Source organism: Apium graveolens, chromosome 3 (assembly GCF_009905375.1).
Source record: "Apium graveolens cultivar Ventura chromosome 3, ASM990537v1, whole genome shotgun sequence".
NCBI classification, from domain to species: domain Eukaryota; kingdom Viridiplantae; phylum Streptophyta; class Magnoliopsida; order Apiales; family Apiaceae; genus Apium; species Apium graveolens.
This window is the reverse complement of record NC_133649.1, coordinates 40,975,234-40,998,633: the sequence shown is the minus strand read 5'-3', so window position 1 is coordinate 40,998,633 and position 23,400 is coordinate 40,975,234. Positions and strand designations below refer to the sequence as shown.

The following is a 23,400-nucleotide window of genomic DNA, read 5'->3' as shown; positions in this document are numbered from 1 at the left end:
TTTTTATTATTATGTTAATGACATATGTGATGATTTTATTATCTTTTATAAGTCTTTGTTTTTGTTAGTTTTATTTTTATAAATTGATCAATCATTTATTCATTCTAGAAATTTTTAATTATATTTTATTAGTATATGTACATACATGTTTATTTATTTAATTTTTTTTTTACTTATGTGTGTTTTTAGAAAATGGTAGTAATGGTATTAATTGACTTGTATAATTTTTAAAAACTCATTTAGTAAATTCTTGTTAGTATAATATTTCATTATATTTAGTTTTTTTATATTATCTTGTTGCCTGGTTTTGTATTGCAACACATGTTATTTTATAATGTTGGCTGATTTTGTATTGCATCTCTCTGTATATGTTGTTTTTATTGCCTGGTTTTTGTTTTAGAGATCTTATTTTGTGTATATATAATTTTATATATATTATCTTTTTCCTGGTTTTTGTTTTAGAGTTCTTATTTTCTGTATATATAATTATATATATATTATCTTTTGTCTGGTTTGTGTATTAGAGTGTATGAGGATAATTAATTATGTTTATTTTTAATAATAACTACATATGTTGGATTTCTCTGCGTGAAGTGATAAATTGTTAAAGTGGTTGTCAGTGTCAAGGTATGTTAATTCTTCACACTTTTATTTTTATTTTGAAATCTGTTAAATATTTTTGCACTGCTTTTATTTTAATAACTATGGATAGTGTAATTGTTTTAGACATAAGAATTTCCGGTGAGCTCTGACCTATGAAACATTTAGTAATTGCGTATAGTTCCGGAACTAGATTTTGATACCTTATTAGGGCATGCTTTGCACAGTTTATGTTACCTTAGTAAGAGGCACATTATTGACAGTTGTGAACCTATTATACTGTGTCACCAGGTATTTGTGACCTTAGTGAGCTGTAAAATTTATTTATGTTATATGTAAACTTTGGATTTTGAGCAATGATTTTGCCTTATAAAAATTATGAACTCCTTGCTCCACTAGTGTCGAATTGTTTTCTTGTTGGGCTGTTTGGCTCATGACTTACAAATTTTCAGGTGCTAAACTTCTGGGATGGACAAGGAAATGCATTTGGCTTGAGCTTATTGTAATAATATTTTAATGATAGTGTCTTATCTTAGAGCTGCGTCTTTCTATATTTGTCTTTATTTCAGTTATATGATACTATTTCTGAGTTCGATTTTAGAATCTTGTTTTCTTATGTGAGACTTGTTTTAAGTATGAATAAAGTTTGATATCAAAGTATAGTTATTCTATAAAAAGTTGGGGTATTACAGTGAGAGAGTCTTTTGTGCCAATTCCAGCTTTCTTCAATTGATGCTCTACTCAACAGACAGATTGCAGAGCCATCAGAACTTGTTGAAAGTCTGGCTTCATAAATTTTACCATGCCTGTAACCTTTCAAAACCACTCTTCCTGTAGAATTGCTTACTACTTTATAGTGTTCTTCAAAGAGATCCACATGATAACCTTTGTCACATATTTGAGTCACACTTAGCAGATTGTGTTTAAGTCCTGAGACAAGAGCTACTGTTTCAATGATAACATTCCCAAGATTTATATTGCCATATCCCAGAGTTTTTCCCATGTTGCCATCTCCATAAGAAACTCCTGGGTCAGGTTTCTCCAGAAAGTCTGATGGCAGGGCTTTATTTCTAGTCATATGTCCTGAACATCCACTGTCCAGCACTAGGACATTTTTCCTGTTGCCCTGCAATCACAAATACCACTATTGGTTAGTTTTAAGGACCCAGACTTGCTTGGATCCTTTGGCCTTTTTAAGTTTGTTAGCATTTGCAGCGGATTTAACTTCAGAGTTTATGCTAAGATGTTGTTTATCAGAACTTATATCAGACTTTGCATCAGACTTTACACTAGAAGGAATAATACTAGCTTTCTTCAAAGAAGGTTTTATTTCATAATAATCATAGTACAAACTATGATATTCCTTACAAGTATAAATGGAATGCCATAAACTACCATAAAAAAATTAGGATTTTGTGGTTTAAACCTAACAGACTGACTCTTAACTCCTGAACTAGGAGGTAAAGAGTTTATATCTTTATTTTTCCTGTAAAAAGAAGCAAGATGGTTAGAGTTTCCACAGTTATAACATTTCTTTCTAGGAGCATTAGGAAGAGGCATATAATTATTGCTTTTGTTCACAGCTTCCTTTCCATTCCTATTTTTCCTAGCTTCCTTTACCTTGTTGACATTCCTAATCTCTTTCAGCTTATGCTTAAGCTGCTTCTTTGTCATTAAGCCTATGTTGACTTCAGCTGGTTTATCCTGTTTTAATTTGTCAGAAGTTGACTTACCCTTAACTTCTGTCATAGACTCTTTCATCTTTTCAGAATCAGACTTTACAGTTTTTGCTACAAACTTAACTGGATTTACCTTTGGCTTAGCAGTCTGTTTAACAACAATTGGCTCAATTTGTTCAGTTCCTTTCTCACTTTTATCATCTCCATAACCTAAGCCCTCTTTCCAGTTTCCACTACTTAATAAATTCTGAGTTATTTTCAGCCAGAGTTAGTCTAAGTTCTGATAATATATCTTTTCTTTTCTAAGTCAGCTTTTAGAGATTCATTCAATTTTAACACAACATCTCTAACATATAAAGCATCATCTTTTTCTTTCTTAGTTTAATGAAGAAAAACTAACTCCTTTTCTAAATAATCATTTCTCTTTTTATAAGCAAGATTTTCAGATGTTAATCTTTCACATGTTAAAGTCTTATCTCTATAGCTAATGAACATGGTTTTAAGATATAATCTTAACTTAGTAATATCATCAGTATGAAAGGCATAAGTTGTTTGAGATACCTTCAATTCAGCAGTTTCAGGACTGCTATCAACATTTGTCATCAGGGCATAGTTCACCTCATGTTCAGAATCTGAAGTGTTTGTCCAGCTTTTCTTCTTTGTGACAAGTGCCTTGCCTTTGTCACTTTTTCCTTTCTTGTAGTCAGGAAATATGTGTCCTCTTTCACCACAGTTGTAGCATTTGACATTTGAGTTGTCTCCTCTGTCAGACTTTCCTCCCTTGCTTTCAGACTTTCTGAACCCTTTCTTATCAGAACTTCCACTTTTCCTGGAAAACTTCTTTCCTTTTCTGAATTTCCTGTAGGCTATCTTTGTGATACCCTTTACCATAAGAGCACACAATTTTATCATCTCTTCATCAGCATCTATTTCAGGTAAACTTTCAGTTTCTGAATCATCATCATCAGAATATGATGACTCTGAATCAGACTTTATGATAAGAGCCTTTCCGTTGCCCCTTTTTGAGACAGCCATTTTAGGAGATTTCTTCTCAGCCTTAAGAGCAACTGTCCTTGACTTTCTTCCATCCCTCTTGCTCCCTTGATCCATCTCAAGTTCATAAGTCTTGAGCATACCATAAATTTCATCAAGAGTAGTTTCAGTAAGGTCATAGTTGTCTCTTATGGTAGTAGACTTCAAATCCCAATTTTCAGAAAGAGCTAAAAGGAATTTTAGATTTGAATCTTCAAGATCATATTCCTTGTCCACTAGTGACAGATCACTAAAGAGTTTGACAAACCTGTCATATAAGTCAGTTAATGACTCATCAGCTTTTGAGTCAAAGTGCTCATACTCTTGAGTGAGTATGGTCCTCATATTCTTCTTGATTGCATCAGTTCCCTGGCATCTTGTCTCCAAAGCATCCCATATCTCCTTTGCAGTTTTGCAATTAATTACCCTGTTTGACATGACATTATCAATGGCACTATGCAGCAAATGTCTTACCCTTGCATCCTTGGAAATAAATGAGATGTCTTCAGCTGTGTACTCACCTTTCTCCTTTGGTATGGTCTTTGCTGGTTGATCAGCAACTACAACAGAGAGCTTCGTAGGCTTATGTGGTCCTTCATTAATTCTGTCAAGGTATTCTGGATCTGTAACTTCCGAAAACATAGCCATCTTCACTTTCCATATGGGATACTCAGAAGGTCTCAGTATGGGAACCCTAATAGTCTCATATCGACTGTGGGTTTGACTATTTTGAGTTCCTTCAGTTTTGGTGGGCTTGGTAGGAGTTTGTGCTTCTTCAGACATGATTGTTTGGATATTTACTGTATGTGTGTTAACAGAAAAGCTCAGATACCAATTGTTAGGTCACACAACACTGTAGAAGGGGGTTGAATACAGTGTTTTCACAATCAAATTGATTTAACACAAGTATGTAACAAAGATCAAGTATATTGAATAAACTCGGTTACAATAAGAACTGTTGTTCTCTCTCAGTGATGAATAAATATCACTAAGAGCTGCTAGGTTACAATGTATAATCTTCTCAATAATGATAACACATATAGTGTAAACCCTAAGTCTGTGTTTATATAGTACACAGTTACAAGATAACTTCTAATTGATATGGAATACAATTCTGTCTCCTAAAATATATCAATCATATATCTTCTACAAGTCTTCTAGTCTTCTAACTCTTTCCATGCATATCTTCTTTTATTTTAGTCTTGATCTTCTACTATAAATCAGCTTCCTTCCTTATAAGAAAGTCTTCCCGCACCTAAGTTCTGATATGACCTTAAGTTCTGATATTAAGTTCTGACTTCCAGTAGGTCCTGATATGTCCTATTTGTTAAGATCTGAAAACTAAACATGAATCATATTAGACATGACATCTCAAATATATCTAACACGTCGTGGCTGTGGCCATGGGAGTGGATGCAGTTGAACTGTCTTGCATTCTAAATTTCTTAAGTAAATTTCTGGTGTACTTTGATTGATTTATGAAAGTACCTTCTTCAGTTTGCTTGACTTGAAGTCCCAGAAAATAGCTAAGTTCTCCCATCATACTCATTGATATCTTGACTGCATTAGCTTTGAAAATCTTTCATAAACTTTTTTATTTGTAGAGCCAAAGATGATATCATCAACATATATCTGTACCAAAAGTAAGTCCTTTCCATGGTTGAGGTAGAATAAAGTCTTGTCAATTGTGCCTCTGTGAAATCCACTTTCCAGAAGGAATTGAGTCAGAGTCTCATACCATGCTTTAGGAGCTTGCTTAAGGCCATAAAGTGTTTTATCAAGCCTGTAGACATGAGTTGGAAATTTTGGATCTACAAAGCCTGGAGGTTGTTCAACATATACCTCTTCTTTAATTTTCCATTGAGAAAAGCACTTGTCTCATCCATTTGAAAGACTTTAAACTTCTTGTGAGCAGCATAAGCCAAAAAGATTCTTATGGTTTCCAATCTAGCAACTGGAGCAAATATTTCATCATAGTCAATACCCTCATGTTGAGAGTAACATTTAGCAACCAGCCTTACTTTATTCCTTGTTATTATGTCATCACTGTCAATTTTGTTTCTGAACACCCATTTTGTACCAATAATTGATCTGTTCTTTGGTCTTGGCACTAGGGTCCAGACTTTATTTCTTTCCAGTTCATTTAACTCTTCATGCATTGCTTGCACCCAATTAGCATCTTGAAGAGCTTCTTCCACTTTCTTTGGTTCAGTCTGAGATAGAAAGGAATGATAGAGACATTCATTTGTTGTTGTTGTTCTAGTTCTGACACCTGCTTCAGGATCTCCAATTATTAAATCAGGTGTGTGTGATTTAGTCCACTTCCTTGCAGATGGAAGTTGACACTAGTACAAATACTGCCATATGCGTCTCTTTATTTGCGTCTGTTATAAGATGAACAGACACATAAAATAATTTTATACGTCTGTCTTGCCCTGCACAGAAGCATATAATATGAAAAAATGAGTTTATACGTCTGTTTTATCTAAACAGGCATATAAGAATTTTTTTGCGTCCGTTAGTGAGTCATATATGTCTGTTCGTGTAAAACAGATGCATACAGATTAATAAAATGTGTCTGTTTTTATAGAACAGACCTATAAAGTTCAATAAAAAATAATGAAAAAAAGATAAAATATATGTCTAAACATTTTCATGCCAAATATAGTAAATATTAACTTACAAAACTCCAACTTCTCTCCGATTAGACCTCTGACCTCATAAATTCTTACCGTCCATTTCTATTTTCCGTCCAAACTATCCAGTACTCATAAATCAACACCAAAATCTTGTTCTCTAGACTCGATTACATAAAACCCACGATTTGCTTTTCTTTAAAAACTCAATTTCTTCATATTCTTGAAACCTTAGAAATTGCCTCTGTGAAACCTCGGACCGATTGACGATTTTTTGATTGTTTCGTGATGGATTTATATGGCAAATAATGTTTTAAAGATCATATTTGAAAAGCCCTTTGATCGGAGGACTATGAGGTGAATTATAAAGATTTTTTGGATTTCTGGGAACTTAGTGAGTCTAAAGCCTCTACTCGAACGAGACTCAGGTTTTTTCTATTTATTGCTTAGTACTTGGTTCTTTTCTGTGATTTTGGATATGTTATTTGTGTTTCATACATACTTGTTACATGGTTGTTTTAATTGAAAGTTGAGTATGTCTTTTGATGGATAAAGGTTGTCTCGAATATAAAGAAGTTCAGCCAAATATCTTTAACCTCCAAGCACTAATTGGTGTTTTAAATATGGTTTCTTTTTATTTCAATTTTTATGCGTTTGTATCTATATCGAGATTTGATACAGTTACATGTTTGGATTGTCGAAAAGTGTGGGGTGTTTGTGATTCTCAGTATTTTAACATGACTAACTGCGGTTGCAATAAGACTTACAGAAAGGTATTAAAATTTTGGTAGCTATGTATTCCAGCTTGTTTATAACGTTAATGCATTTATGATGTGAAAAGCGATTATTCTAAGGTGTGATAATATATTGATATATGTTATGTTATTGCTAAGGAAATTGAACATCTATGGGTCATAGTTAAAACAGTCTGCAGCCTACACTATTGTCAAAACTTAATTGCACTTCAAGAGGATATTATGATTTTCAAAATGGCGTCAGAGGTGATGGAGCAAGTGCATGGCTATGACTCTAAGCTTTGGTTGGCGAGGTTGATATATCAAAGCATTTAGTCCCTTCAAGAGGCACTGCACGTATCAGTGCTATTGTAGGTGCTTTTGGTTATATCCCTTCAGGTATTATCGAGTTAACCTTTTAGCCCTGCTTTGCTAGTTCTTTATGCAGCGATACCTTTCACTTTTCACCATTATTTTTTATTTATTATATGTTTTACCAGAATATGCATATACAATGCATGTAACTGCTCCTGAAAATGTATATAGCTATGGAGTTATCATTCTAGAGATCCTAAGTACCAGACTACCAGTTGATGATGGATCTGGATAAGGGATGGAGCAGCCTTGAATATTTCTCTACAGACATCACACCAGCAAGGAGGCCAAAAATGAAACTGGTTGTTGGATTGCTTAAAGAAATTACAAATAACTAGAGATATACATGCTCAGGTTTTTTTCAAATCATTCTGTGAGCCATAGATCTTCTGCTTATCCTACACAAAGTTCTGCTAATAAATTGACTCCAAGTAGCATTCCAGTCAATAGGCCCCTTGTCATTTATCAGCATGTTCATAGACATCATTAATCTACAGGTCATCAGAAAGGTAATCTTAAACTGCATAACTATTTCTCTTAAATTACAACTACATAGCTTTGAATGCTTATTTTAGAGTGGATGGATGGAACACGGATTTGTATTCTTAAGTGCCATGGTTCTCCATTTATCCTGAATATTGTTTATATTTTATTAACAGAAGTACACGAACACCACACGATTGTTAGGTCTAGTTTTTCTTAAACTGTTTATGAATTCTGACATAATTTCGTTAATGTTGCACAACTTTATAATGTGTAGTTTAGAAAAATTGGTACTGCTTGGGAACAAAGTGAGAAGACATGATCGAATTTGGACCTATAATTATTTTTTAGAACTTTATTGTAACGGTGTTTAATAATGTGTACTTAAGTTAAATTGTACTATTTCCAAACCAAGTGAAGAGATGAGAGCCGTATGAACCTTGTATAAACCAGAGTATGTTGAATTTTTTGTTGAGGTGTGCTTAAATTCCTCTTTGATTGTGATTTTGATATATCAGGCTTGTTTTCAACAATGAGAAAGAGGAATTATTGGAAAGCATGATGCACATGTACATTGTGTTGAGTATTTACGTGCAATAGGTTAGTTTAGTTTTCTTATGTTAGTAACTTTTCAAGTTGATCCTATCCCCCAGGCTTTCTTTAATGATGTACCATAGAGTCTAGTTGTTCTGACTAAACAACCAAGTATGGTTCCTTGTCTTTGTCAAGTTTATTGCTTAATAAGTAGCTATTTATGTAAAAAGGAATAATTTTGGCCGCCACGTTATACCAAAGGAATTTAGATTGTATCTTTTATGCATTATCGAGTCCATAAATTACAATAAATGGTCACGATCAGCCTCAAATTTTGAACCGTCGAGGCTCTTAGGAGACAGTTGTATCGTATATCTTTGTTAAAAGATAATGTTTTGATCTTTGGTCCTTGATGCTTTACCTACTTGTTTAACTGCTAGCTAAAAATTAATAACTAACGATTGTACTTGATAACTAATTAACTCATAATTATATGATTCTGAAATAACACTGGATATTCTTAATCTCTTGCATGTTTGCCATGTGATTCAAGATCTATTAATATGTTTTTATGTTTTGGAAAACCACATGTTTCAAGTTTCAACCTCTGTTGTAAAAATCTCTACTTAAAAGATCTCATACTTTTATGTCCTTTTACCCTTCTTTATCATTTCAATAGATTGCTTAAACTTTCAATTCGAACAATTAAGAAGTACCAGTTCACTCAACAGCTAGATTCTGCTTTATGCATTTCAGAACACCGGCTCAACAACATCACATCTTCCGCTTTATGTGGATCAAAAGAGATATGGCCATTATCTTTCCTTATGCAAAATATAGTTTTTTAGTGACAAGTATAATTGTAATGTTGAAGGCAGAACCCTACTTAAGCAGCCTAAACTCTAAAGTACACTGTACCACTTTATACTGAGGACCTCCAACTACATGTCATTTATATCCTTAGATTAAAGATGATTTCTTGAAATTACTGACAATCCAGTCTGTTTCCTATCTTTATTTTCCCTAGAATTAGAAAGCTTCACTATGCATCTCATCTCAATGACATGGTATAGTTACACTTTTATTATCTTGGGTTAAGTAATCTGCAAAGACCGTCTCACTCTATGGTAGCTCTACTAGTACATCTAGCGTATATTTGTCTTGTTCAGTTTTTATGAGATTATTAGTTATGTAGTGTATTTTTTTATCAGCATGGTGGTGAGGGTTGCTCAAGTGAAAAAGTCACTGATGCAATACAACATGTTTCTCGTGATGATGTAAGTTACTCGCTTGTTATAATTACTATTTTCATATTGCACACTCTGGTTACCTTATATTAATCTCTAATCTATTCCTTTCCATAGATACTTGTACTTTAACTTCAGATTTGTGGGCACGTCAAATGCCATGTTTTCCTGGTAACATTTTTCTCACCCGTGTTTTCTTCATGAATAGTTGCATGTGTTCTGTGTTGTGTATGTTGAACATCACTTTGCATTTAGGGATGCACAGTGAATTCTTTGAAGTTTTTGTAATCTTTGTGTACATATAGTTCATAAAAAAGTTTATCAGTTAATTTTTTTTTGATTGTTGATTCATCAAATATCAGTGCCCAATCTAGTCTCACTTTCAATTATTTAATAAATTTCAATATTTGGACATAGAATATTTGCAGGACATGATAAGTACTTAGAAAAGAATTTTAACATGCAAACATTATAAAAGTACTCTGTGTTCTTGAAGATGTTGAATCAGACTAGATGAACTAGTTTAAAAGCTGGAAACCATTTACATGTATGTGTTCATGTTTAAACCTCTTAGCTAAATAAGCAAAGTCACAGGCCAATGCTCAAGTATATAATGTAAAATAATTTCAGAGAATATTTCTTCTACAAAAGTACTCACTTTAGAATGCTTAAATTAGAATTTTTTTTATAGCAGTAGTTGCTTTGATATTTTTTAGGTTATGAGTACTAATGATATATATAAATATTCACAGGAATAGGCTATTTGAGGAAATGCTGTCAACATCTACGGTGCACTGACTGGAACAAACAGGTGCAATTATAGAGAAGTTGTGCTGACGATTATAGATCACAGGATTATATAGCACGAAAAGTCTTGGATGGGCTGCCAGCTGTTGGTGATCGTTTTCAACAACACTAAACTTGTTTTTATAAAATTACCTTTTAACGGAGTTCATGACTGGTAGAATACTAGATTATTGTTTCAATTCACAAGGAAAATGCTGGTTTGTAGCAAGTTAAAATATTAGTTTTTATTAATTGAGAGTACAACTCTATTTTGCTCGGTTAGTAATTTTTGCATTATTGGGATTGAAATTTACTGGATTTGTATTTGGCGAGCAAAAATCAGAATATAAGAGCATTCACATGTGCTAGCTAAAAATACAGAATAATATTTTATTAAAAACAAAACTTTTTACGTCTGTTCTAGTAGAACAGACATATAAGGGAAATATTTTCCGTCTGTTCTTCGCCTTTATATATCTGTTATGAGCAGACGCAAAAAACTTTTTTGCGTCTATTAAAAGAAGCATACGTGAAAGTTCATACTTTATGTAGTTGTTTTATATTTTATGCGTCTGTCAGGAACAGACGCAATAAATTATATCCTTCTGTTGTTCAACAGCCACATATATACTCTCTAGCTAATACGACTCCTCCATACGTGTCTGTCAAAAACAGATGCAAATAACCTTTTTCAACAGACGCAAATGGCTGTTTTTGTACTAGTGTGATCTCTAGAACTGGATCCTCTCTCATGATCCATGTTGTCTCCATCAGCATTTTCTGATGCTCCTCCTGAAGTTATGCTCTCTGAGATTCCAGAATTTGAGTTGGATCCTTCAGCAATTGAAGAATTAGAGTTTCCAGAATTGTCAGAATTTGGCTCTTCAGAACTTGATGAATTAGAACTTGAAGAGCCAGTGACTGATTCTAATGCTTCTTGAGAGTCTTGAGATGTGGTATGATCATCAGCTTGCTCCCCCTGAACAGTTGCATTTTCCTTTGGAGCAGTTACCACAGTTTCCATGACATCAGAATTTAACCCATCAGAACTTACAGGATCAGGATTTAGGTCATCAGAATTTATAGAATCAGAATTTACATCTTCATTTTCAAATCTCAGCTGATCATGATCATTGAAATCTTCAAGTCCAGTAATCTTTTTATCATCAAAAGATACATTGATAGATTTCATGACAACCTTTGTTCTTAAATTGTAAACTCTGAAGGCTTTTGTGGAAAGTGGATATCCAACAAAAATTCCTTCATCAGCTTTTAGATTAAATTTTGACAGTTGTTCAGGATGAGTCTTAAGAACAAAACACTTGCATCCAAATACATGAAAGTATTTCAGATTTGGCTTCTTTTTCTTCACCATCTCATATAGTGTTTTTCCATGCTTGTTTATGAATGTAGCATTCTGTGTAAAACAAGTAGTCTGCACAGTTTCAGCCCAAAAATAGGTTGGTAGCTTTGCTTCATCAAGCATAGTTCGTGCAGCTTCAATAAGAGTCATGTTCTTTCTTTCTACAACTCTATTCTGCTGTGGAGTTCCAGGTGCAGAAAATTCCTGCTTTATTCCTCGCTCTTTGAAGAACTCTTCCATGATTGAATTCTTGAACCCAGTGCCATTATCACTTCTTATTATTTTAACAGAATCTTTGACTAACTTATCCAGCTGTCTGACATGATCAGTTAGAGTAGATGCAGTTTCATTCTTCTTGTGCAAGAAATACACCCAAGTGTATCTTGTGAACTCATCCACTATAACCATAGCATATTTCTTCTTTGCAATAGACATGACATTGACTTGACTAAATAAATCAACATGCGTTAAATGATAACGCTCAAGAATTGAGGATTCAGTTTTGCTCTTGAATGTAGATTTCCGTTGTTTTGCCTTTTGACATGAGTCACAAAGACTATCAGGAGCAAATATTGATTTTGGCAGTCCTCTCACAAGATCTTTCTTTACTAGCTCATTTATGTTGTTGAAATTTAAATGAGAGAGTCTCTTGTGCATATTCCAGCTTTCTTCAATTGATGTTCTGCTTAACAGACAGATTGCAGAACCATCAGAATTTATTAAAACTCTGGCTTTATATATGTTACCATGTCTGTAACCTTTCAGAACCACTTTGCCTGTAGAATTACTTACAACTTCGCAGTGTTCTTCAAAGAAATCCACATAATATCCTCTGTCACATATTTGACTTACACTTAGCAGATTGTGTTTAAGTCCCGAGACAAGAGCTACTGTTTCAATTATGACATTCCCAAGATTGATATTGCCATATCCCAGAGTTTATCCCATGTTGCCATCTCCATAAGAAACTCCTGGGCCAGCTTTCTCCACAAAGTCTGATAGAAGGGCTTTATTTCCAGTCATATGTCCTGAACATCCACTGTCCAGAACCATGATGTTTTTCCTGTTTCCCTACAATCACAAACACCACTATTGATTAGTTTTAAGGACCCAGACTTGCTTGGATCCTTTGGCCTTGTTAAGTTTGTTAGCATTTGCAGCGGATTTATTTTCAGAGTTTATGCTAACATGCTTTTTATCAGACTTTATATCAGACTTTGCATCAGAATTTACACTAGAAGGAATTACACTAACTTTCTTTAAAGAAGGTTTTATTTCATAATAATCATAGTACAAACTATGATATTCCTTACAATTATAGATAGAATGCCATAAACTTCCATAATGAAAATAAGGATTTTGTGGTTTAAACCTAACAGACTGACTCTTAACTCCTGATCTAGGAGGTAAAGAGTTTATATCTTTATTTTTCCTGCAAAAAAAAGTAAGATGGTTAGTGTTTCCAAAATTATAGCATTTCTTTCTAGGAGCATTAGAAACAGACATATAATTATTACTTTTATTCACACCTTCCTTTCCATTCCTATTTTTCCTAGCTTCCTTTACCTTGTTCACATTTTTAATCTCTTTCAGCTTATACTTAAGCTGCTTCTTTGTCATTAAGCCTATATTTGCTATAGCTGATTTATCCTGTTTTAATTTGTCAGAAGTTGACTTTTCTTTGACTTCTGTCTTAGAGTCTTTCATCTCTTCAGAATCAGACACAACAGTTTTTGCTACAAATTTAACAGGATTTACCTTTGGCTTAATTGGCAAAGTCCCTTTCTCACTTTTACCATCTTTATAACCAAGCCCCTCTTTCTAGTTTCTACTACTTAGAATATTCTGAGTTGTTTTGCCTGAGTTAGTACAAGTCCTGATGATTTTTATTTCTTTTTCTAATTCAGATTTTAGATCATCATTTTGTTTAAGCAATTCATTCTTAACATACACAGCATTATCTCTCTCTATCTGAATAGTCATCTGGTGGACTAACTCTTCTTCAAGATAGCTATTTCTATTTTTGTACTTTAGATTTATAGATTTTAATCTTTCATTCTCTAAAGTTTGATCTATATAGCTAATATAAATGTTTTTCAGAAATAATCTCAACTCATTAATATCATATGTATCAAAAGCAAGAGTTGATAGAGGTACCTCTAGTTTAGCAGTATCAGAATTGCTATCAGCATTTGTCATTAAGGCATAGTTCACCTCTTCTTCAGATTCTGAAGTGTCTGCCCAGTTCTTCTTCTTTGTGGTAAGTGCCTGGCCTTTATCACCTTTTCCTTTCTTTCAATCAGGAGAGATGTGGCCTCTTTCACCATAATTGTAGCATTTGACATTTGAGTTATCTCCTCTGTCAGACTTTCCTCCTTTGCCTTCAGACTTTCTGAACCCTTTCTTGTCAGAACTTCCACCTTTCCTGGAAAACTTCTTACCCTTTCTGAATTTCTTGTAGGCTAACTTTGTGATACCCTTCACCATAAGAGCACACAGTTGCATCATCTCTGCATCAACATCCACTTCAGATAAATTTTCAGGTTCTGAATCATCATCATCAGAATCTGATGACTCTGAATCAGACTGTATGATGAGAGCCTTTCCTTTTGCCTTCCTAGAGAAAATTGGCTTTTCTTCAGCCTTTAAAGCAACTATCTTAGACTTCCCTCCATGCCTCTTCTTTCTTTGATCCATCTCAAGTTCATGAGTCTTGAGCATCCCATAGATTTCATCAAGAGACATATCAGCAAGTTCATAGTTGTCTCTTATTGTAGTAGCTTTCAAATCCCACTGGTGTTTTGAATGGGTTGAACCTTTGCAGGTTCTTGAGGGTCTGGTATTTTTGCTTGTTCAGACATGATTGATTGTTTGTTTGGATCTTAACTGTTTGTAAGCTTAACAGATTGGCTCTGATACCACTTGTTAGGCCTCAATGATACTATAGAAGGGGGTTAAATATAGTATCTACAATCAATTCGATTATGAACACAAGTATGTAATAGAAAATAAGTTTATTCAATATATCAAACTCTGTTACAGTAGGTCTGATCTACTCTCTCAGTGATGTAAGATATCACTAAGAGCTGCTACGGTTACAATGAATAATATTCTTGTGAATGATAACACATATAGTATAAACTCTAATCTGTGTTTATATAGTACACAGTTACAAGATACCTTCTAATTGATATGAAATATATCTCTTCCTAAAATATATCAATTAGATATTATCTTCTGTAGTCCTTTAGCTGTCCAACTCTCCATGCATATCTTCATTTGTTTAGTCCAGATCCCCTCCTAGAAATCAGCCGCACTTTACTTCTGAAGCATATCCTTCTTTAAGTTCTGATATCACAAGTTCCGATACCTTAAGTTCTGATATCTTCCTGTCTTCAGTAAATCCTGATTTCCAGTAGAGTCTTGATATTAAGTTCTGAAACTAAACACATCATATTAGTCATGACATCACAAATATATTAAACAGTTCCATTTGTAAGTTATGGAATTATATATATTTAAATCCCGATTTTATGAAATATCATCTCAAATATATTTCTCGAAACCCTAACAAGGATGATGAAAATCTCATTATTGAGAGAAGCGTCAATGGTAGTGTGGAGCTGGCAATACTCTCTTCATCCAGTTCATCGGAAGCTACATTATTCTATTTTCCTTACTCGAGACCGGCATCGTCACATGCATACTTGGTTCAGTTAAGGGTTTAGCGTGTCTTTTTCTTCCGCAGCTATAATAGTTTATATTATAAAATCCTGCTATTGGACAAGCTATGAAAATTAATTCTTCAGCTAAACCGTTTATGTTACGTGACCATGTTAGTGCATCGTTCTACGGATTCTGCTGGGATGTGAAAGAAAAATATTTTAAAGTAGTGAGTAATGTTTTAGTAATCGGAAGCTAGGTGTTCATAGCTTGTACATTTACTCGTGCAACTCAGGCTCATGGAGTTTAGTTAATAATTTTCAGTTTCCCGGAAATTTGATTTATTTTAGGGTTATGCAAATAAATATAACCAATTATTTTAATTGCATAATATTTGTTTAAGTATTTGGTATTTTAGGTTTATGCTTAAACATAACCTGTTATTCAAGAGGTGGAAATGTTTGTGTTAAAATTTAAGATATATTGTTTAAAGAAGAAATATATATAAGCTATCGAGATGAGATGTTGGGTGATCTTTAGAGTCACTTGTCAAAATTTATGGAATTTCAAATATTAGTAAAGTTGAATGGATTTTTTAGAATCCAAATTGAATACAACAAAATCTTAGTGGATTTTTAAAATCTATAATAAATACACCCAAATTTTAATGATTTTTATAATTTAAATTGAATACGTGCGAATTTTAAAGGTTTTTTCAAAATCTAAATTGAATACACATTAATTTTGAAAATCTAAAAAGATTCTTAAAAATCTTGATTGGATACAACTCTTAAATTTATTCTCGAATTTTAAAAATAAAATCCAAAATGAAATTCGAGTACCACCAATTTTCGGAAGTAGAAATCACTCGTAAATTTAAATTCTTTCATGTTAGGCACATGACATGTCTATTTCATCGTAAAAAGCCTACTCAAGTGACGAAATAAATCACTGCAACATATTGTACATGGAGATGGTCCATGGACAGGTGTGAAGCCTACAACTAAACTTGAAGAGGAATCAAGTGGTCCTAAAAAAGCTACAACGTATCCCCTTGCATAATAGGACAATTTACTATAAATGGGTGAGCACATTGTGTAGTACATGACATTATTAATATAGTGCACACCCCATCTTTAGTATTGTGTAACACATAGAACTTTCAAATTATAATTTCTTTTCTCTCTGTAAGCCATCTCAATAAAGTGTTCTTGAGTATAAGCCAAGAAAATAATTTTATATTCTTGGAGTTGTAGCAACAATTTCTTTATTAATATAAATTAAATTGGCTTAAATATTTTTGTGCTTTTACATATTTATATTCTAGCATTTGATATTTAAATTGCAAGTTGTACAAATTCAAAGGTTTTTGAAACTAGTCATTCACCCCCCCCCCCCGCCCAACCCAGCCTGGTTTTGGGATCCCTGTTTTCTAACATTTCGAAGCATTTATTGCAAAAACTTATAGACCAGCTGGATAAACAAGAAAATAGACAAATAAAACTAGTAAAATGAGTTGTATGAAGATCTGTCATTCAGGACTAAAATATTTTTGCTCAAAAGTCAAATGTAAAAACTTGTGGGACCTGACATGCATCAGTTACACACTCTAACTGACCATAATTTTATAAATAAATACCCAAACTGTACACAAGGCCTCGTCCTCATTGTTTATCTTTGTTCTTTGATATTCAAAGGGTGTACAAATTTATTTTTATAACAGTTTAACTGAAAATGGCTAAAGAAGTATCCCTCGGCGTTTACCATATCACCGATTAAAGGAGTTTTGCTATTCGAACAACCACTGATTCAATCGTTGTTGAATTTAAAGTCCTGATTGCTCTGTATTTTGATGTTCATGTTGATCGATAGCGTTTATTTCACATTAACGGAGAACTCCGCAACGATCAAACCATCAAGAGTTATGGTATAATCTTTATTTTTAATAATCTTTTATTTTTACCATGTTTGATATTACTGATTTTACTATGTTAGTTGAATGATTGCTTGTGTACTTTTGTTACTATGGAAGTTCGATTTCTTGATGTAAGTTTATGTAAAAATCTAGTTCTATAACAACACAAATAACAAGAAATCATTCAAAAAATACTAAAATCATACATAAACTTAAATCAAGAAATCAAACTTCCATAGTAATGAAAGTACACAAGTGATCATTCAATTAAAACAGTAAAATCAGTAATATCAAATATGGTAAAAATCATGAGAATATTAAAAAATTAATATTATACCATAACTCTCGATGGTTTGATCGTTGCAGAGTTCTCTGTTAATGTGAAACAAGCGTTGTCGATCAACATGAACATCAAAATACAGAGCAACCAGGACTTTGAATTCAACAACAATTGAATTAGTGGTTGTTCGAATAGCAAAGCTCCTTAAGTCGGTGCTATAGTAAATGTTGAGTGATACTTTTTTAGCCATTTTTACTTAATTTGTTATAAACATAAGTATGTACCGCTCTTGAATATCGAAGAACAAAGATAAACACTGAGGAGGAGGCCTTGTGTGTAGGTATCGTAAGTTAGAGTGTGTAACTGATGCATTCAGGTGCCACGTGTTTGTATATTTGACTATTTGAGCATCAAAGTTTAGTTGTGTATGACAGTTCTTCATACAGCTCAATTTATAATTTTTATTTATCTATTTTGCTTGTTTATCCAGCTGGTATTGATGTTTTGAAATAAATGATTTGTGTTGCTATGTAACTAGATTTTTTTATTTATATGAGTTGAATAAGAAAAGAAAAAGAAAGAAGGATCATAATAAATGTGTAGTGTATTTAGTGTTTATGGTGATTAGTATTTATTAATTAATGTTTAAATTTTAATATTTTGTTGATTTTATCGAACAATTATTTGCAGTTGTGTTACTATTTATGTTGGATTAGTAGATTCATATTTATGCTTATTTTTCTGTTTTGATATTGATTGATGGCTTTTAAATTATGTTGATATGTGGTTAGATTTGTTAATTTATATATGTTGAATCTGAAAATATTTGTTGACATTTTTTGGTAATTATCATTAACTTATGTTTATAATTATATTTTTAGTTTTTTGTTCTTGCTATTAAAATTGGAATATATACATGAGTTGAAACCGAAAGTAGTAGAAATAGATATACTTGTTGAGCTTTAGTCTATCCCCCTTTCTAATACTTTCTTTCCTTGTCAGAGGAAATTATCATGAAAAATATGAAGGAGAAATTTTGTTTTTCTGAGTGCATTATGCTGAGTTTTGATTTACTAATTACATTGCAAAAATACCGTAATGTTGGACTAGAAATATGATTAACAAATATATCTTTAAATATACCGAATGATATTCTTATATTAGTTATACCTTACTAAATCGTCGCAATAGCCTGTAATCATCCTCGTAAAATTTCCTGATTATAGTTTTTTTTCCAATCATGTCATGTCGTGCCATGGATTTATATAATTTCTAAACTTGAGATTGCGTCTCGTAAATACCTTTACCGGTTGTCCCCAGCCAAAATAAATTTGACCTCATTATGATTTATTTTATTTTACAATGTGAAGATTTGCAAGATTGTCATATGGTGTACTTGATTCTTGGATCTATTCCAGCTATATTTTTAGCTAGCACAAGCACGACTGGATCTTATAATATATTCTAACAATTCTCGCACCATTAGCTACACCTATCAAGGTGTTTTTATGACCACAAACCTGCATACTTTCCTCTAGATGTAGACCAATGAACCACAACCACGTAAAAATAAAGAAACTTAATAAATAAACTTCTACATTTTATCTTTAGTGGTGAGTATTGAAACCGAAAGGTGAGCATCACTAGAACAGAGTTCTTTGGTTAAAACAATTACAGTAGTGGACACCAAGTCACCAACTAGTATATACAATTAGTCACGGGTTTACAGTACCAAGAATTTGTTATACCAATGGCCATAGGACTGATAATAACATATTGAATATATTCTTTGGTAGCTTGTCCTTGTTGAGAGCTGGTGATTAACATGAAGTTTCAATTCAGTTAAAAGACAACAGCACTAATGTTTATCGACCCAACTTAATATCGGAGGCGTTGGGATATGAATTATAGCCCGAGTCCCGAGAGTTTTGAGTCCAAAATACAGACTGGGGTCATGTAAACAACAGGTTAATTATCAAGTAGGTCACTTACTGCATCCAAATATATCAAATGAGTCACTGATTATAAAACTGACTCAAATGAGTCACTCATTTGAAATATGTATCAAAAATATCACTATATCGTTAGTCGAAATTTTTAAAAGTATTTTATATATTGAGTTTCGCACATTTGTTATGAATGATATTAAATCCAAATGAAAGATTATGAGTTCTAGTATTTTAGATAATATTTTTAGATTTTTAAAAATTTATCTAACTATTTATTTTTATTTAAATCAAATAAAACAATCAAAAAATTAAAAAAAAATAGTTGATAAAATTTTAAAAATCTAACAATATTATCTAAAATAGTAGAAGTATGAACCTTTCATTTGAATATAATATCATTTATAAATATGTGTGAAACTCAATATATAATACTTTTAAAAATTTCGACTAACAATAAAGTGATATTTTTTATACAAATTTTTAAATAAGTGACTCATTTGAGTCAGTTTTATAATCGGTAACTCATAAACTTATCTAAAGACTAGAAACCAAAGAACTAGTAGCTGAGCTACAAACGAAAGAACTAGTAGCTGAGCTACAAACCAAAGAACTAGTAGCTTTCCTGAACCAGAATTCCACGTAAACCAAACTAAATATATTCAGTATATCCCGGCTCTGAATTCTACACAATCGGGTGCCAAAAAACACGACTTTAATTGTGCCTATTATTCTCATTGTTTAAGAGGTGTTCCATTTCTTATTTATAGAATTCCCAGAATGAAAATTCAATATAATAAATATTTTGATTTTTGAGTCTCAAATAAAGTCTAATTAGGAGACTGTCGCCGCTTGTTATAAAGTAAAACCATCTTCTAATGCCGGTGTTCATTCACCTTGTTTATAAACAGTTATTATTATTTGTTTATATTCTCATTATTGAAATTTTCTATTTGGTAGGGTAAAGCTTGAATATGAAATTGCTAACCCTTTTATTTCTATATTAATAATTATATGAACGTAATATTATGTATAATGCAGCAAGTAAAGTGTTAACAATTTATTGGGAGGGGAAGTGCCATTTATTAAAGATCAACCGAAAAAATATACCGCATCCGACCACCCTCCCATTTTATATATGAGTCGTCAAATATTACACGAAAATTATATTTGATGTTTTACGATTAGATAAAATGAGGTCGTGGAGGATAAGTAAGTACAGTACTCGAATAGCTTATAATTGCAAACATTGTGGTTTTAATAAGATATTGTTCTTGGTCTGTAACATTAGCATCAATATGCACTTTACATATATATATATATATATATATATATATATATGTGTGTGTGTGTGTATATATATATATCCTTAATCATTAATCTCCTTAATAAGATGATATCGCCTAAGCACATGCCCAATCAGTCTCTTTAGTTGTTGCAAATGCATCAATATACTCGGTTTACATTGTAGAATTGTCGATGTTCTTGATGTGAACTATTCCAGCTAACATCACTTGTACAAAATATTAAACTAGACTTAGACACGGAATTATCCTTGTTTGTCCAAAAACTAGGTTCAAATCCTAATATTAATACAACCAGTTTCCCATCTTCTCCATACACCGAGAACGAATCTTTAGTCCTCTCTAAGTACTTAAGAATATTCTTGACAACTGTCCAGTGACCCTCGCCAGGATTAGGCCGGTATCTACTTGTCAGGCTCAAAGCATACAAAAATCAGGATGAGTGCATATCATTGCAAACATTATAGATGCAAATGACGAAGTATATGGAACTTTGCTCATACAACCCTTATAATCTAATAATTTAGGACAATTTTCCTTTGAATCACTATTTATGCCTCATGCATCCCAAAATAATGTAATGCTTTATTAATGTATATACTCTGACTTAGGCCGAATCTCCTTGATCTATCTGTATAGATCTTGATCCCTAATATTTAGGTAACATCATCTAAGTCTTTCATCGAGAAACTATTTCCCAACCAAGTCTTAACAGCATGTAAAGAAGTTATATCATTCCCTATTTGTAATATATCATCTACATATAATACTAGGAATGCTGCATGGCTCCCACTAACCTCATTGTAAACACACGGTTCATCTTCATTTTGAATAAAACCAAACTCTTTGACTGTTTCATCAAAATGAATGTTCCATCTCCTTGAGGCTTGCTTCATCCCATAAATAGATTGAAGCAACTTACATACCATCTTAGCAAGTTTTGGATCGACAAAACCCTCAGGTTGTATCATATATACATCCTCTTCTAGACTTTCATTTAAGAAAGAGGTTTCGACATCCACTTTCCATATCTCATAGTCATAGTAAACAACTACTTCTAGCGAAATCATGATGGATTTGACCAAAACAACTTGTGAAAAGGTCTCTTCATAGTCTATACCATGAATCTGCTTTACACATTTTTCCACTAATCACGTTTTATAGGTCTGTACTTTACCATCCATGTCGGTTTTTTCCTTTAAAACCCACTTGCAGCCTATAGATTTTATTCCTTTGGATGGATCAACTAAAGTCCATACTTTATTTTGATATATATGGATTCCGTCTCGGATTTCATGGCCTCCAGCCATTTGTCGGAGTCTGGACTGCTCATAGCATCTTGGTAGGTGAGAGATTCATCATAATCCATGAGCATCACATCACCATCTTAAGTCAAGAGAAATTCATAATATCTCTCCGGCTTTTGGGAATCCTACTAGATCTAAGAACAACCTATATTTTCTAAACATGATTACTTTCAATATTTTAATGTACATCCTGATCTCGTTCGAACCCTAGTTTAATGTTATCATGTGGTTCTCGATCTTTATCGAGATATATTGTTTAAAGATATATTCGTATAAAATAGGTTATGTATTAAGATATATTGTTTATATTTTAACAAATATTGGTTATTCGTATAATAGGTTATGTTTAAATAACAATAATAACATATACTTAAATTTTGATGTACATTCGTAGCATTCACTTATATACTTGATTGGTTCAGTTAAGGGTTTAGTGAACACGATAACATCACCATACTTGAAACAACCTAACAGAGCATGCACCGGACCAGTCATTGGTCCAATAATATTGTACTTCTTACTCCAAACATTAGATTTCTCGTAACAATATACATCCACCAAACTACAAGGAGAGCAAGTCTTAAATGCCAGCGCATAGAGAGACTCCTTCAAATTGATAGCAACCGGATACATTTGGCAGCTAGATACAGGCAGTTTAAGTATAGGCAATTAATACCCTGAACTTTTTAATCCCAACCTCAAACCTAACCAAATGCAGTTTCATGCAAGAATACCATGTACTCTTCCAATACGGCACTCCATTTACAATCACCGATGGCACCCTAAAATAAGTCAAATTTCCGGGAAGCTGAAAATTATTAACTAGACTTCATGAGCCTGAGTTGCACAAGTAAATGTACAAGCTATGAACACCTAGCTTCTGATTACTAAAATAGTTCACTACTTTAAAATCATTTTCTTTCACATCGCAACAGAATCCGTAGAAGGATGCACTAACATCGCCACGTAACATAAACTGTTCAGCTGGAGAATTAATTTTCATAGCTTGTCCAATAGTAGGATTCCATAATATAAACTGTTTTAGCTGCGGAAGAAAAATATTTATGCAAATAAATTTACACTAAATCCACTTTGGAAAGTGAAAACAATTCAATACGACTCCATAATTAATCACGCGGACAACCCGGTACACCATAAATCACACATAGCTACTAGTCAAATAACACATAGCGGTCAAACCAATACACATATTTTATTTATTTAATAATTTCCATAGTTACATATTTAAATAATTCAAAAATACACGATGTTAGGTCACACACACTGTAGAAGGGGGTTGAATACAGTGTATAATATGTTAGGTCACACACACACTGTAGAGGGGGTGAATATAGTGTATAGTACACTCAAATCGAACTTTAAGAACTTAAGTAATAGAAAACAAACTTTATTGAAACAATAAACTCTGCTACAGTATGGAACTGTTACCTCTCAGTGACGAACAAATATCACGAGAGCTGCTAGGGTTACAATGAATAATCTTCTCTAATAATGA

At 32.8% G+C, this 23,400-nt stretch overlaps 1 long non-coding RNA gene across 1 annotated transcript; it reads left to right on the top strand.

Annotated features, from left to right (window-relative positions):
- The first annotated feature begins 6,579 nt into the window (after nucleotides 1-6,579).
- Nucleotides 6,580-10,306, top strand: LOC141710686 (uncharacterized). The gene is made up of 6 exons (XR_012571009.1): nucleotides 6,580-7,080; nucleotides 7,182-7,565; nucleotides 8,058-8,139; nucleotides 9,285-9,350; nucleotides 9,438-9,491; nucleotides 10,073-10,306. It is a non-coding gene; the product is annotated as an uncharacterized LOC141710686 (long non-coding RNA).
- The last annotated feature ends 13,094 nt before the right edge of the window (nucleotides 10,307-23,400 follow it).